This window comes from Sus scrofa, chromosome 13 (assembly GCF_054392235.1).
Source record: "Sus scrofa isolate SSC_HxYL_T2T_F1_AM1 chromosome 13, Sscrofa_HxYL_maternal_Yorkshire_Landrace_v2.0, whole genome shotgun sequence".
Taxonomy (NCBI): domain Eukaryota; kingdom Metazoa; phylum Chordata; class Mammalia; order Artiodactyla; family Suidae; genus Sus; species Sus scrofa.
This window is the reverse complement of record NC_139395.1, coordinates 187,854,617-187,870,520: the sequence shown is the minus strand read 5'-3', so window position 1 is coordinate 187,870,520 and position 15,904 is coordinate 187,854,617. Positions and strand designations below refer to the sequence as shown.

Sequence of the window (15,904 nt, the reverse complement as noted above, 5' to 3'; positions counted from 1 at the left end):
GCTTGAGAGTAATACGTTTCACTTCCTCCAGTCACATTGGCCATAACACAGACACATGACTTTAATATTAGTGTAAGTGAAGTTAGGAAATGTCTTCTTGTGTGCCCAGAAAGAAAACATAAAACAGATTTGAGATACAGAATTTCTATTGCAACTTAATGTTGGGGTAACATAGATAACAATTAAAAATTCTTTAATATATATTATTGTCACAACAATGGAATAATTATTTCACATACCTCCAATTCTTAGGTATTTTTATCCTTTACCAATTTGAAATTCTGGTCACTATGCAGATATTAGTCATTCAATTATGCAGCACAAATACAGCAGAAATATAGGGAGAAAAACTGGTCATGGATAGCATAGATAGAAGGAAACTTCTGGAGTTCCCGTCGTGGCTCAGTGGTTAACGAATCTGACTAGGAACCATGAGGTTGTGGGTTCGATCCCTGGCCTTGCTCAGTGGGTTAAGGATCTAACGTTGCCGTAAGCTGTGGTGTAGGTTGCAGACATGGCTTGGATCCTGCCTTGCTGTGGCTCTGGCATAGGCCGGCAGCTACAGCTCTGATTAGACCCCTAATCAGAGGTACATCCACATGTCACGGGAATGGCCCTAGAAAAGGCAAGAAGACAAAAAAAAAAAAAAAAAAAAAAAAAGAAAAGAAAAGGAAACTTCTGAAGATCCACTTAGTAGGCAATGCACTAATCTGGCCACATATATCAAAACCAAAGTTTGCCAAGATATTATGGTCTTATTTGGGGACAATGAATGAACCAGAAAAATACAACTCTGAAAGAAGATTCAGCTACCCTTTGCAACTTGATCATCATTGGATTTGGAACATATATATTGAGTATGGGTCATTGTTTCTTTTTGTCATTGCTTTCATTCATAATTGTACTTCTGTGATTTGTTACATATGAATTTTACTGGTATTTTGTAAATGTTGAAGTGCTTTTTTGTTCTTTAATCTCATATGTCTCAAGAAATAGCTAGTAAAACAACTGAATGTAAACATATGTTCCAATAATTTATATATATGTCAATAAAATATTCCTGATTCAAGTACGCAAAAGGACTTAGACATATGGCTACTGATGTTTATACTGCTTCTTAATGGTCAAGTAACCCCAAATTTTACCAAGTTAAACAGAATATATCCATTTGTATTAGTAATTTCTTGAGATACATTTTAGAAAATTAATGCCTGTCTGTCAGCAAATTGATATCTGAAATGTTTTCATATTTGTTTCATTCATGTTTATATCCATTCATATAATGCACCACCACATTGGAGATAAAAGTTATGCCTTGGAGTTCCTCCTGTGGCGCAATGGTATCTATGGCGTCTCTGGAGTAATGGGATGTAAGTTCAGTCCCTGGCCCAGCACAGTGGGTTAAGGATCTGGTGTGTTGCCACAGCTGTGTCATGGGTCACAACCATGGCATAGGTCACAACTACAGCTCAGATTTGATATCTGATCTAGGAACTCCATATGCCACAGCTAATAAAAGGAAAAAAAACTTATGGCTTTAATTTATATATGTCAAAATAGAAACATCTTACTAATACAAAATTTACTGAAAAGCAGTTGCTGAATGATACATGAAAAAATGCAATTTTTGTATATTTAAATTTAGTTAATTACATCATTTAATTCATAAAGTAACTATTCTTTTTTTTTTTTTTTGTCTTTTTGCTATTTCTTGAGCCACTCCCGCGGCATATGGAGGTTCCCAGGCTAGGGGTCGAATCAGAGCTGTAGCCACCGGCCTATGCCAGAGCCACAGCAACGTGGGATCCGAGCCGCGTCTGCGATCTACACCACAGCTCACGGCAACGCCTGATGGTTAACCCACTGAGCAAGGGCAGGGACCGAACCCGCAACCTCATGGTTCCTAGTCGGATTCGTTAACCACTGCGCCACGACGGGAACTCCACTATTATTCTGATTACCTGACTTTTGTAGATGAATTTGGGAATGGTCCTGACATGAGGGCCAATGCAAATTTTAAATTTAACTGAATATTTTATTTCATAGGAATAAAAATAGCAGACAAGTTTATAAGTATAAATTATAAATGGTGAATGAACATCATTTTATTTTTGTATTTAAAAAATTATTTAGGAAAAACTATTGAAAAATTATCTCCCAAATATTTACTTGTGAATTTATGAAAATATTTTTATGAAGTACATCTTGGTACTGAGGGAACTATGGATAAAATTCCTTTGTAATTACAGGCTACAAATGACCATTTTAAAAGTAAAAGGTATTAACATATTAAAACCATTTCTAAGATTCTGGCCAATAAGTAGAAGTTTTAAGGAATCTCTGTCTAATGCCATAGGAGGAAAAGTGTGTATTGAGTTTTGTATATTTCAAGGGATTAAAGCTATTGAAGTTGTTGCAATAAAACTGGGATGAGCAAATAAGCTGACTTATTCTTAACATTAGATGAAAGAATCTAATTTAGTATGAATAGACTCTGTGGATTGAAGAGTAAAGGAAGGGAAATATTTGGGAGACTTTTTATCTTTTAAAGTAGGTTGGAGTAAGAGTATATTAACGGAGGTCAAAGGAAGGAAATTGTCAGCCTTGGTAATTTTATAGACAGGTCTTTTTTCCCTGAGAGAACAGCCATCTGGTGAGGAGATTCTGTTTATCATATTACAATTCTTTAATTTAGTACCTTTCTAAGGAATGTGAATGTGTTACTTATTATGATTAATAATATTCTAAACACCTCTGAAGATATAGGCATTGATTTATTAAGCAAAATATATTTTAACTTCTGTTTTTCAGATACACAAACTGAAGCTCTAAGGTGTTAAGGAATTTGACCATTGTTGCATATAGAATCTGCAGAAATGAATATAATGGTATAACTAACAGACCGACTAAGAAGCCTATCCTCAAATTCAAAGGTAATCAGAATTTCCTTAAAGACACATTAAGCATAACTGAAGTGAGAAATGGAACTATAAGTAAAGGGATTAATATCAATGAAGAAGTATTTTTCTTTTCTTTTTAAAGGTGTACTTGAGGTATATTAGTTTGTAATGAAAAGCATATAATATAGGCTCTGGTATAAAATTAACTTTCAGTCTAAATCTCAGATCTCAGTATTCTATTCATTAAAATAGAGGGTGTAAAAATTACTAAAGGGTTATCATGAGGATAAAATGAATAAACAAATATAACACAACCTACACACAAATGAAATTTAGCTAAACAGTAGAAATCAAAGTAGAATATGGGCTGAGACATTTATATTTCAGTTAACTTTTTCTCAAGATATTCTTGACCCCAGACCTACAATATTCTTCTTTTTAAGGATAATAATCCTGGTATAAGGTCTGAGCCTTCACACTTCTCTAAATTTATTTGAAAATATAAGTCATTTTTAACCTAGCTATGGTCCCGAACTCAATAATATGAAAAAGTCTGGGAACCAGAAAAGCTAGGATAGAAGAACTATTGTCTTAAATAAGTGTGTACATTGATAATCAGTCTTACAGTACTATTAAATGTGAACTTTATAAGCTTGTTCATAGGTATAGTAAGAATCAGAAAACAATGGTATGCTTTATGGGTTCAAACTACCAAATTATCTTTTTTCTATTTTTGGTTTGCTATGTATTAAAACAAAGAAAAAATTTTGACCCCTTAACTTTGTTGGATTGATCTTTTTTCATGTTCCATGGAAGCTACACTGATTTGCATGCACCCAAAATTAACGTGATTTAAAAAAAAAATCTTTTGTCAATTTTTATATAATTGTAGTGTTAATTATTTCCTTTTACTCAATGACCTATAGGATTGATTGATTTCTCAAAACTATATATTGATCCAATATAATGAAGAAAGATACTATGAATGTTTTATTTTTTAAAAACTGTTTCCTGGATTGTTTTTTAATGGTCTCTCTTAAAATCTTCTTGGAGGAAGTAGATGTCTTTATCCTGAGACAGTATGAATGAAAATGTCACTAGAGTCCTAACATCAAGGGCATAGCAGTGCTAGGGATATTGATGGAGCAACATGAGCTAGAATGAGACAGAACGGCTGGGCCACCCAGGTAGTTTCTGAGCTAGTAGAGCAGACATATATTTTGCCTTCATTTCGGTGGATTGGATAGATTATAAAGAATACTGATGGCGGATGTTATTATAGGTGATTTAAGCAATTAGACATTTTCCAGAAGATATCTTACAGTCATTAGAAAGACAACTAATAAGAGATAGGAAGGCAACTGGTAACCAATCATATATTATGAGATCAAAGCAGATCCAGAATGGGGAAAAAAAAAAATCACCCCTGCTTTGTTAAATTAGAATAAGTTGTATGTGTTAATCAACACACATATATGGTAAAAGTTACTGAATGTGGTATGGAAGGACTTATGGGTATAACTGGATATGGGGCTAGAAACAAAGAAATACCCTTACATTCTCAAATGTCTTCAAAATGTACTCTTCTCTAACAAAGATGTTGCTTTACTTGACATTCCCTGAAGTTGAGGTTTCTTGTTACTCCTCACCCTGTACAAGCCATGATGTTTCATAAATATCTTTATTCCCTATTTTCATTTCCAGATAGTTACTTGTTCATACAGATTTTTCTTCAGTCAGATTTCATTAAATTTCAACATATCATTCTCTTCTCTATGACAATCATATCATATTGGTCTTTTCTTAACCATATATTCATCAAAGATTTTGGCAATGTACTCCTCTGTATTACTAAAAGACGTGTTATTTTACATGACTTTAATGCCCATAACAATGGGCTAGTCTGAATATTAGCTTCAAAGCTTTTTGGTCTCAACAATTCTCAAGATAATAAATACATCCATTTCTAAAATGATCTGGAAACTTATCAGCATTCTCAGAAATCTTGTATCAAGATGGACTGATATCCAGAGAACCCTCTTGTAGCTAAAATAACAATTAAAAAATATTATTTGTTTATTTATACCATAGCAATACATAAAATGTGAGATAAAATGTGATAAATTTTGATTCATTTATACAAAATGAAAATACAATAATAATAAAAATAATAAATATATCCATAACCCTCAAAACTTTCCCTATGCCTCTTTGTAATCTCTCTCTGTTGGCATTTCTAAAGCGTCCATCTCCATGCAATCACTTATCTGCTTTCTGCCCCTATATATATAGATTGCATATTATAAAATTTTATAGAAATATAGTATTTATTCTTTATCTTGGTCTGGCTTCTTTCATTCAGAATAATTATTTTGAAATTCAACATGCTATTGTGCATACAGATAATATATTTCTTTTTATTGTTAAGTAGTATTCCATTGTAAAATGAACCAAAATTTCTTTATCCTTTCACAGGATAGACTTTGCTTACTTTATAGTTTTGACTATTAGACTATTATATCAGTTGTTATATCAACTATGCGAGATGATTGAGAATGTTGTTCAAGTCTTCTAAAAACTGTAGACTGAGTGTTTTGTCTATTTGTCATACCACTTATTCAGAGAAGATATTGAAATCTTCAACTACATTTGTAGAGCTTTCTATTTGAAGTACTACTAGTTTTTGCTATATGTATTCCGAAGCTTCCATTAACAGGGGTATGCACATTTTGGATGTTATGTCCTCATCATGAAATCACCATTTTATCATAAATTGACCTGTCTTATCATGCTATTATTCTTTGCTCTGAAATATAACTTTTCTAACATAAATATAGCTACTCTAGGTTTTTTTTGATTGGTGTCAGTTTATCTTTCTTCACTATTTTACATTTATGTTAGTCTTTATATGCAAATAGATATAGTTGGATTTTGCTTTTATTCATTCTGATAATCTCTGGCATTTAATCAACATAGTGTTTATATTGCATATATTTAATATGATTGCTAATATACTTAGGTTTAAATACTAAATAGTTTTATCTGGTTGCTATTTAATCCATGTATTCTTTGTCCCTTTTTCTGTATTTTTTCTGACTTCTTTTGGACTAATTTACTACATTTTACAATTCAGTTTAACTTCTTTGTTTATTAGCTAAAACAGATGGCTTTTTAAAAAAATTTAATATAGTTGCTTTACCATGCTTTATAAGTCTGTCAATTTCTGCTGTATAGTAAACTAACCCATATACACCACACACATATATATATTCTTTTTATCATATTATTCTCCATCATGTTCCATCACAAGTGATTGTATATAGTTCGCTATGCTATACTGCAGGATCTCATTGCTTATCCACTCCAAATGCAATAGTTTGCATCTACTAACCCAAAATTCCCAGTCCATACCACTCCCTTCCCCTTGACAACTACAAGTCTGTTCTCAATGTTCATGAGTTTGCTTTTTTTCTATAGATAGTTTCATTTGTACTATATATTAGATTCCACATGTAAGTGATACAATATGATATTTGTCTTCTCTTTCTGACTTACTTCATTGGGTATGAGAATCTTAAGTTCCATCCATGTTGCTGGAAATGGCATTATTTTGTTCTTTTTATTGTTTAGTAGTATTCCATTGCGTATATGTACCACATCTTAACCCATAAATTTGTCAGTGGATATTTAGGTTGTTTCCATGTCTTAGCTATTATGAATAGTGCTGCAATGAACATACTGGTGCATGTATCTTTTTCAAGGAAAATTTTGTTCAGATAGATGTCTAGGAATGGGATTTCTGGGGCATACGGTAGTTCTATATTTGCTTTTCTGAGGTGCATCTGTACTGCTTTCTGCAGTGGTTGTAACAATTTACATTCCCATCAGCAGTGTAGGAGGGTTCCCTTTTCTCCACACACTTTCTAACATTTATTTGTAGACTTATTAATGATAGCCATTCTCACCAGTGTGAAGAGGTACCTCACTATAGTTTTGATTTGCATTTCTTTAATAATTAGAGACATTGAACATTTTTTCACGTACCTGTTGGCCATTTCTGGGAAAACTAGACTGCTGCATTAAATCAGTGAAACTAGAACCTTCACACTAGTCACAAAAATAATCTCAAAATGGCGTAAAGACTTAAACATAAGACAAGGCACATAAAACTCTTAGAAGATAACATAGGCAAAACATCCTCTGACATAAATTATAGGAATTTTTCTTAGGTCATTCTCCCAAAGCAATAGAAATTAAAACAAAAATAAACCAATGGGACCTAATCAAACTTACAAGTTTTTGCACAGCAAAAGAAACCATAAAAAAGACAACCTATGAAATGGGAGAAATTACTTGCAAATTATGCAACTAACAAGGGCTTAATCTCTATAATAATCAAGCAACAACTTACATAATTCAACAGCAAAAAACAAACAATCCAATTGAAAAATGGGCAGAAGACCTGAAAAGACATTTCTTCAAAGAAGATACATTGGTTTTTTATTTTAGTATTTACTCTTGGCTGATAGTATGTATGTCTTTTACTTATCATAGTATCTTTGGCATTGTTTAAGAATCTTAAAGTAGTATTCATTTAAATATATTTTTCAAGTTTTTATTCTTTTGTTGTCATTTCACTTCTGCCTATGGTATAAATGCTAAACTTCTTTTTTTATTATTTTTTGTTTGTTCTTTTTTGTTTTTTATGGCTGCACTTGTGGCATATGGAAGTCCCCAGGCTAGGGATCAAATTGGAGCTGTAGCTGCAGGCCTACACCACAGCCACAGGAATTTGGGATCCTAACTGTGTCTGTGACCTATACCATGGCTCATCGACCATGGCAACACTGAAACATTAACCCTCTGTGTGAGTCCAGGGATTGAAACCACATCCTCATGGATATTTGTTGGGTTCATTACCTCTGAGCCCAACAGAAACTCCCCAAACTTCTTCTTACATAGATCATTTATTTAGATGAGAAAGCATTTTTTATCTATTGAATGAAAGAGTCTTTAAATTCTTTAGTGCTTTATAATTTTCAATAGTTCATACAAATTATTTCATATAATCACTTAACTTTTTTTTTTTTTTTTGTCTTTTTTTTGCTATTTCTTGGGCCGCTCCCGCGGCATGTGGAGGTTCCCAGGCTACGCCAGAGCCACAGCAACGCAGGATCCGAGCCACGTCTGCAACCTACACCACAGCTTACGGCAACGCCGGATGGTTAACCCACTGAGCAAGGGCAGGGACCGAACCCGCAACCTCATGGTTCCTATTCGGATTCGTTAATCACTGCGCCATGACGGGAACTCCCCGCTTAACTTTTTTTAAATCCCTTTTCCCTTCCATCCCCCCTAGTAACTACTAGTTTTATTCTGTATATGTGATCTACTTTTTTATTGTTTTATTTACTGGTTTGTTGTATTTTTTTATATTCTAAATATAAGTGATCTCATAAATTATTTTTCTCTCTCTGTCTGATTTATTTTACTTAGCATGATGCCCTCAATATTATGCATGTTGCTACAAATGACAAAATTTAGTTCTTTTTTATGGATGAGTAGTATTCTATTCTGTGTGCGTGTGTGTGTGTATGAGTATGTGTGTGTGTCTTTTTTATGGCTGAGTAGCATTCCTTTCTGTGTTTGTTTGTATACCACATCTTTATCCATTCATTTGTTGATGGATACTTGGTTGCTTCCATACCTTGGCAATCTTAAATAATGCTTCTGTGAACACTGAGATGCATGCAACGTTTTTGAATTAGCATTTCTGTTTTTTAAAAATGTTACCTACTCTTTTTCTTGTAATTTAGAATATTGAAATCATTGTGTCTGAGTACACATAGAAGAAAAAAAGAAAAGGTAGTACAACTATGGCTCTGACTGGCTCTGGAATATTCAAATTTGAGTGATGGTCCCTGGTATATTATTTTTTCCCAAGAGTTAGAAACAGATAAGGACGCTGACTCAATATTCCCCTCTGAGGTCTGCTATTATCTTAGGGCTTACAGGAAAAATTTCATAGTTTATCTACAAATTTAATGCTATTGCTAGAAATTTTTATTCACTTTTACTGTGTTTTTAATTTATCTTTATTTTCTGGTTTTAGTTCTGTTGCAGTCATGATCCCTCTTTGGTGTTCTACTATATTTTATGAGGTAGTACAATGATTTATTACTTTTACTTAAATAATCTATAAAAGACTGCATTTTCTTAAGAGTAAAGCCCTGTCTTGTTTTTAATTTAGAATTTTTAGTTTTATTGTTATTGAAGTATACCTTTTACACATTTTTTATACCTTGTTTTAATCATTGTTTTATAGATTATTTTAATCATAGAAATACATATGATAGCACAAGTAAAATTAATGTTTTAATAAATCTCAAACTTTCAAAAGTTAGAGTCTTAGTGTGTCAAATCACTTTTATTCTCAGAGCTATCAATATTTATCATTAAAAGAGCATTATACCTTCAAGGATATTAATGATACAGGGATTTCAATTTATTAAAATATGAAAGAAATATATAGCTTATCATAACTAAATGTAGTATTAGTTCTATAATTCCAAATGTTTTATTGAATATCTCATTTGTACTAGGCCATGTGTAAAAAACAGCAGATGTGGCAAGGAACAAGAAAAATACAGTCACTCCTCTCATGGACTTGTGGGCAAGTGCTTTTGCCCATTTTATTTATCTTTTTATTTTAAAAACATGTTACTGTGTTATACTGGCTCATCATAAGGATTAAAATGCTAGAATTTACACAAAACTTTGGATAACACTGAAATTCAAGATTCATTCCTGAAATCATTTACTTAGCTCTAGGGAAGTTAGAAACAAAGGATGATGATGATCATATTCTCAGTTAATATCATCTAATATTTTTCTAATAATTTATAATTTTAGTATTTATATGAAAATTCATATTATGTTGCCTGATGGAGACGATAACATTGTTGATCAAGACCATATGGTAAATCAAGAAAAAATATCATATCTGTAAAAAATAATCACACACTTTGCAAATAACAATAAAAATAAATTATCAGTGAAATACTAGCAATGGTCTTTCTCTTTTTTGTATTCAAAATTAAATGAGTAAGTGGAATCTATAAAATAATAAAATGAATCTATATACAAAATAGAAACAGACTCACAAACATAGAAAACAAACTTATTGTGACCAAAGGGGAAAGCAGGAAATAGAGGTAAATTAGAAGGTATGTGTCTAACAGATACAAACTTCTACACATAAAAGAGAGAAACAATTAGGATTTACTGTATAGGAAAGGGAACTATGTTCAATATCTTCTAATAAACTATAATGGGAAATAATCTGAATATATATACTGAATATGTATCTATACCTATCTATCTAGACATAGAAATCTGAATCATTTAGCTATTTTTCTGTACACCTGAAAATAACACAATATTGTAAATCAACTATAATTAATAGAAGAAAGAAAATGAAACAATTCACCTGTTATTGTTGAGGCAAGTCAAAATATTCCATTTGTCATACACTTAAAAAGCAAAAACTTAAAGAGATATTCAAAACTATCTTTTCTATCTTTCAATATTAAATTATTGTGGAGGATCTTCCATTGATAAATTTCCCCATATATATATCCTTGTCCATTTGTTGTTCAGGGAAATTGAATAATATTATGTGATTATATATTTGGAAAAAATTTTACTTTTCTTATCTCCTGTAGAATTCATAAACTGTTCTCTAAATACAATATCATTTTTCCATTGATCCCTTATAACTTTCTCTAGAATCACTCTTGTTTTTATTCTGACAACACAGCTTAACCTCTGATTTTCCAGATTTCCCAAGAAAAGTAATATTTACTCTTCTTATTACACTACTTCCTTCTCAATGACGGTTTTAATTAAGTAACTTAATGTGTGATAGGAGATAAACTTTGAAACGCACAGATCAATACATACCTAACCAGGGAAAGAAAGATTTCTAGCCTTTGAGGACTAGGCCGTTCTCTTAACTGCCCCAGAGTATTTCTTCTTTATATGTCCTGTGTAAATAAACCATTAACAAGAGATAAGAAAAATATCATAGTAGAAGACTCATTTGACAAAAGCAGTGTTATCAAAAATACAACGGGATTAAACTACTTATACAATTTGAAATCACATATTCACATGTGAGATAATTTTTTTCTACAATTTATCTTGGTTTCTGAATCTATTCTGAGCTCTCCTTTGCCTATTGGCAGTAAATATTCTGAGCAGCTCTCTTGTTTCCTCAGCCATTTCAGATTTAAATTGACAATTCAAAATTTACACTTAGGCCTGAATGCAAGACTCTTTTGGGTCTTTTGTCTTTCTATCTCTGTCATGTCTCATAGGATATTTCAGGGCTACTGGAAGCATGACTGCCCTGCCTGTGTTGTACCCTTCCACTGTGCCTATTCTTCTGATTCTATGGCATAACACTGTCGAAAATCTGGGAGCAAGCTCCTCTCAGAGTGCCAGATGGGAAGATCATTACAGGTTATAGCCCTCTAAAATTACTAATTGTATCCAGATGTTTAATATCTCTATACTTCTGGATCTAATTTGGTATAGGTATATAGATGATGTAGAGAAAAGCTTTTAGAGACCCTTCTCAGTATCTAACTTTCTCTCTTCCTCCAACAAAAAAGGTCAGTAAAAGGAATGGAGAGAAATAGAAGTGTTTATTTAAGCGAAATGGCCTTGGGGAGGGAGAAATGGATTTTCTTAATAAGACATTTTAACCGAATCTATTTTATATATGGATTATGGGTTTTATCTTAAAGCCGAAGATACTCTTTTGTCTAGTAGAAAACTTAATCTGGGTGGAAAATTACAGCTTTATATGTTACTGTTCAGAGGAATGCCATGAGTTTAAAATGACATGTGGAAATATGGTCATGGTCATTGGGAACTATCTACTAATATTTCACAAATTTATCATGATGATTGATGATAAAAAAGTTCTACTATTCACAATATATGGTTTATTGAAATTTAAGGTTTCAGCAGACCATACAAGAGAAAATTTCCAGTGGTTAAGGATTAAATATCTAGTTACTTAGTACTCGGTATTACTTGATATGCAAATGTTGAGGTATTTTAAGTAGAAGAAGAGACCCCTGTTGAAATATCTGCAGATCCCCAAGGTCTGATAAGCAATTCCAATTAATCCATCTGTGGTTTGACATGGGAGATTTGGTATGTCCCATTGAATGCAGTGGAATCATGATAAATGTGTTTCCTTGACTTTGCACCTCTTTCAAAACTTGAGATATTCTGCTCTTATTTCTTCTTTTGCCAGAGACCCTATGCTTTAATTTGTTTTAGACTCTGCTTGGGAATTTTTTGGAATTTTGGTATCTGTAAAGAATATGGAGATTTTTCCTTCATCTTATTTTAAAGCCCTCAACTTCTTCATTTCCTATAGAGTTACAATAAATCATAACATTTTATCCAAATCTGTTTCACTCTAACTCCCATTGAATCATCCAATAAATGTTGGGACCATGTAGAACTAATGGCTATATTTTCAACATTTCAAGTTAAGCATTACACAAATCAATTTTATTTAATAAAAGGAACACCTATGTGGGATTATGTAAATTTTCCTAAATCTTTGAAAATATAGCCATTAGTTCTACATGGTCCCAACATTTATTGGGTGATTCTATGGGAGTTAGAGTGAAACAGATTTGGATAAAATGTTATGATTTATTGTAACTCTACTATCAAACCTCTCTTTATCTCTGAAAGTGAATCAAATCGAAGCCTTCCCCAAACTCTCTGTATTTCACTACTTAGCGTGAATTAAAATCTGTCCAATTTTGTGGGTTCAAGTAATGCCCTTTGAAACTTCTTCATTCATGAAGACTGAGGACTATAGCATGAGAGGATAGCAGGAATGAGTAAGAACAGAGAAGTGCAGAAATTTATAAGTGATTGCTTAGCTAAAACTGAACATCTCCATGCTCGGCTACAATCATTTAAATTTTAGATTTTGACACTAATATTGTACAGCTGGAGATTTAGCCAGTCAGGAACTTGACAGAAGGTTTCCTTAAAGGGCCAGGATTTTAACACAGAGTTAATGTTTTTGCCTATTTTTGACTCTCCTGCATTGGATTCGTGTGTGGATTTTTTTTTTTCTTTCTGATTCTAAGTCATCTGTTCCTCTATCGAGAAGCCAAGAGGCTAAAGAAGATTTTCCTGCTGAATGACAGACCTCAAATGGCATGACACTGCAGAATTGCAGTTATGAGTATTACATGTATAAGAAAGTTGTGGTCTAGGAAATTAATAAAACAATGAGAAAACATAATGAAGCATGAGAAATAATGTCCAAAGAAAAAATCTTAAATTATTCAGAAACAAGGTAAAGATCAATGAGGTCATAGCATAAATAACCTGGTCATTCAATAAGAATGACAGTGGGGTACTTCCCATGCAGTGAAGTATGGCCTTTGCTTCCTAGTCAATAATCTAGTCTACATAAACTGGAAGCAATAACCAGCCATATATTGGAAATGTAAAAAGTATCTTTACCACATTTTCAAGCCACTGAGATGCTAATGTGGAAAATAGGTGGCTTAAGTAAGACTTCAGTTTTCACACAGAAATATTTTTTAGGACAACAATTTTGACTTCTGACAAGCAGAGGCCCATATGACATAGGACTGGGCCTGGACCAACAAGGTAACACACATTTGGCTCAGAGTAAAGATCAATGTCTGTCACACACTTTCATTAAAAAGATGCTCTCCAGCAGAACAGATGGTATGCCACAAGTCAACTCTTTGCGCTTCTGTTTCACAGATTTTTTTTTTTAAACTGTGTGTGTATGTGTTGATTGATTGATTAATAGATTGATTGGGCAAGGTCATCATGTAACCATCTGCGTGACTCTGTGATAGCCTATTTGCTATAATGATAGCAAATACTTACATAGTATTATCTCTGGTCACCCTAGATTAATTTTTTCTCTAATGTTAGTTAAATCACATTGTATAACTTGAATTTCTTGTCCAAAGCTTGTTATTTATTGTGTTTCATGTACCTAACCTAGTAGCAAACATTTATTTACTTTTACACCTGAATAGACTCATTTTAACTTAAAAGTTTTCAATGTGTAAAGCCATTACATCTTTTGGAGTAGCATCATGATTGCTTCAACAGCTCAATGCATGTGCTATTTCCTGGTGATCTTATCAAATGTGTTAACTTTAAAAAAAAAAAACTAAAACAATAAAAATAAAAAATTTATCCAACTCACATGCTTTAAGTTGCACTGTAATTATAAGTATATAGTAATTGAAGTCTTTTTCCTAAAAGGATTTCTTTCTGATCATTAGCCTGAAAAGGTAAATCAAACGTGCAAATATTTTACTTCTAAAGCTCTTTTATCAATCTTTTTATGTTAAACATCTAATTTTATAAATGTAACATTGCATTTAATAAGCCATTAGTTTCCAAATAGATATTTTGTTTTAGTTTTTGTATGATAGCACCCTTAGTTCATATAAATGCAATGAATAGTAATAAGACAATTTAATCTTTAGGCAATAAACTCTAATTTGTTAATTAAATTTGAATTTTAATTGATTTGTGATAATGAAATATTTTGTATTTATTATATTAATATAATATAAAATTGATGGTTGTAAAACAATATAAATGCATATTGTAAAACATTTTTCTGTTATTATTCTATTTTTCTTGAGTACAGTAATTCTCAAGAGAAAAAATTTCCTATTTATTTGACAAGCTTTTGTAGGGTTTATTGTATAGTTTCTTAATACAATGTGGGTCACTTTGTTGTTGAAATAGCATTTTGGCAGGTCTAGCACTCTGTCTAATAAATGATTTACTTGAACAAAAAAGGACATAGTCCTTTTTCCTCAAAGGTACATCTAAATCAAGTTTATATTCCAAAACAACCAATTAACATGATACTGTTATTGCTATAGGTAATTTTTTATTGTCACTGTCTTACAGATACAAATTGATACTCCTCACCTTTTTCTGCTTTCATTTTTCTTTACTAATCTGCAGTTACTATATATACTCTATTTAAGCTAGGAAACTAATTCTTAGTTGTCATCATTATAAAACCAGATTTTAAAAAGAATGGTGATTATCTACCTTCTTCAAATACACTCAAGCTGTCAAAAAATCTGGATGACTTCAGTATATAGCATTTCAATTACTGAGGAAAAGAAGATTTGGTCAAGGGAATCTTTTTAGACTGAGTCATTCAAAAATTAATTTGAATGTATATAATCTCTCTAAGTAATGTATTAGAATAAAACCAAAATGCAATGTGAATGAAACTTTAAAGATTTTTAATAGGGTACAGATTAATTGACTACAATGTGTGAATATTGGAAAATAGACATGATATAATTGATTATAAAATGCCCAACAAAGCAGTAAAATGCATTGTGTAGCTATAAAGATGAAAAGAAAACAAGCAAAGGCTTCATAAATGGGAATAGATAAACACGTAACATAGACTTCTTGGAGCAATTAAAGATGTGGAGAGTACCACTGAAAGCAACTGTACCTATTCTTTGCCTATTGTGTTACCCCTGGCTCTGTGTTTCCTGGCAACAAGGTCTTTTGAGACCCCTGTTGGGGACAAAACTGGTATTAAGCAATCTTCCGTGTCTAACAACCTGGCTCTGTTTCTAGTGGTTGAGCTAAAAAACACAATTAAGCACATTCACTTGCCCACAAAGCTAGGAATAGGAAGATGTTTTTTTTCTTGCTGTAGCTGTTTGTTACATACAAGAAGTAAATACTTCTGAATATTGAAAGATGCATTTTATGTGTATGTGCAGAGGGAAAGTAAATATTAGGTAGAAAGTTATGCATTATAAATGTGAGTATTTTTGATAAATGGTCAGCATACTTAAGATGTATATAAAATATTTATTTAGCACTCTAATGTTATTGTAGCTGGACATGAACATTAGTGCCAG

At 32.2% G+C, this 15,904-nt stretch overlaps 1 protein-coding gene across 8 annotated transcripts in view; it reads left to right on the top strand.

Annotated features, from left to right (window-relative positions):
* The window catches only part of LOC146397805 (uncharacterized), a 1,134,194-nt gene that overhangs the window by 871,585 nt on the left and 246,705 nt on the right, over positions 1–15,904 (top strand). For 4 of the 8 annotated variants that reach the window (XR_014823707.1, XR_014823711.1, XM_084989253.1 and 1 more), the window contains one exon: positions 2,812–2,933. The gene's annotated coding sequence lies outside the window, so the exon portion shown is untranslated. Of the gene's footprint in view, positions 1–2,811; positions 8,362–15,904 lie in introns of those variants that run through there. The other 4 variants (XR_014823710.1, XR_014823708.1, XR_014823715.1 and 1 more) reach the window with 2 other exon arrangements.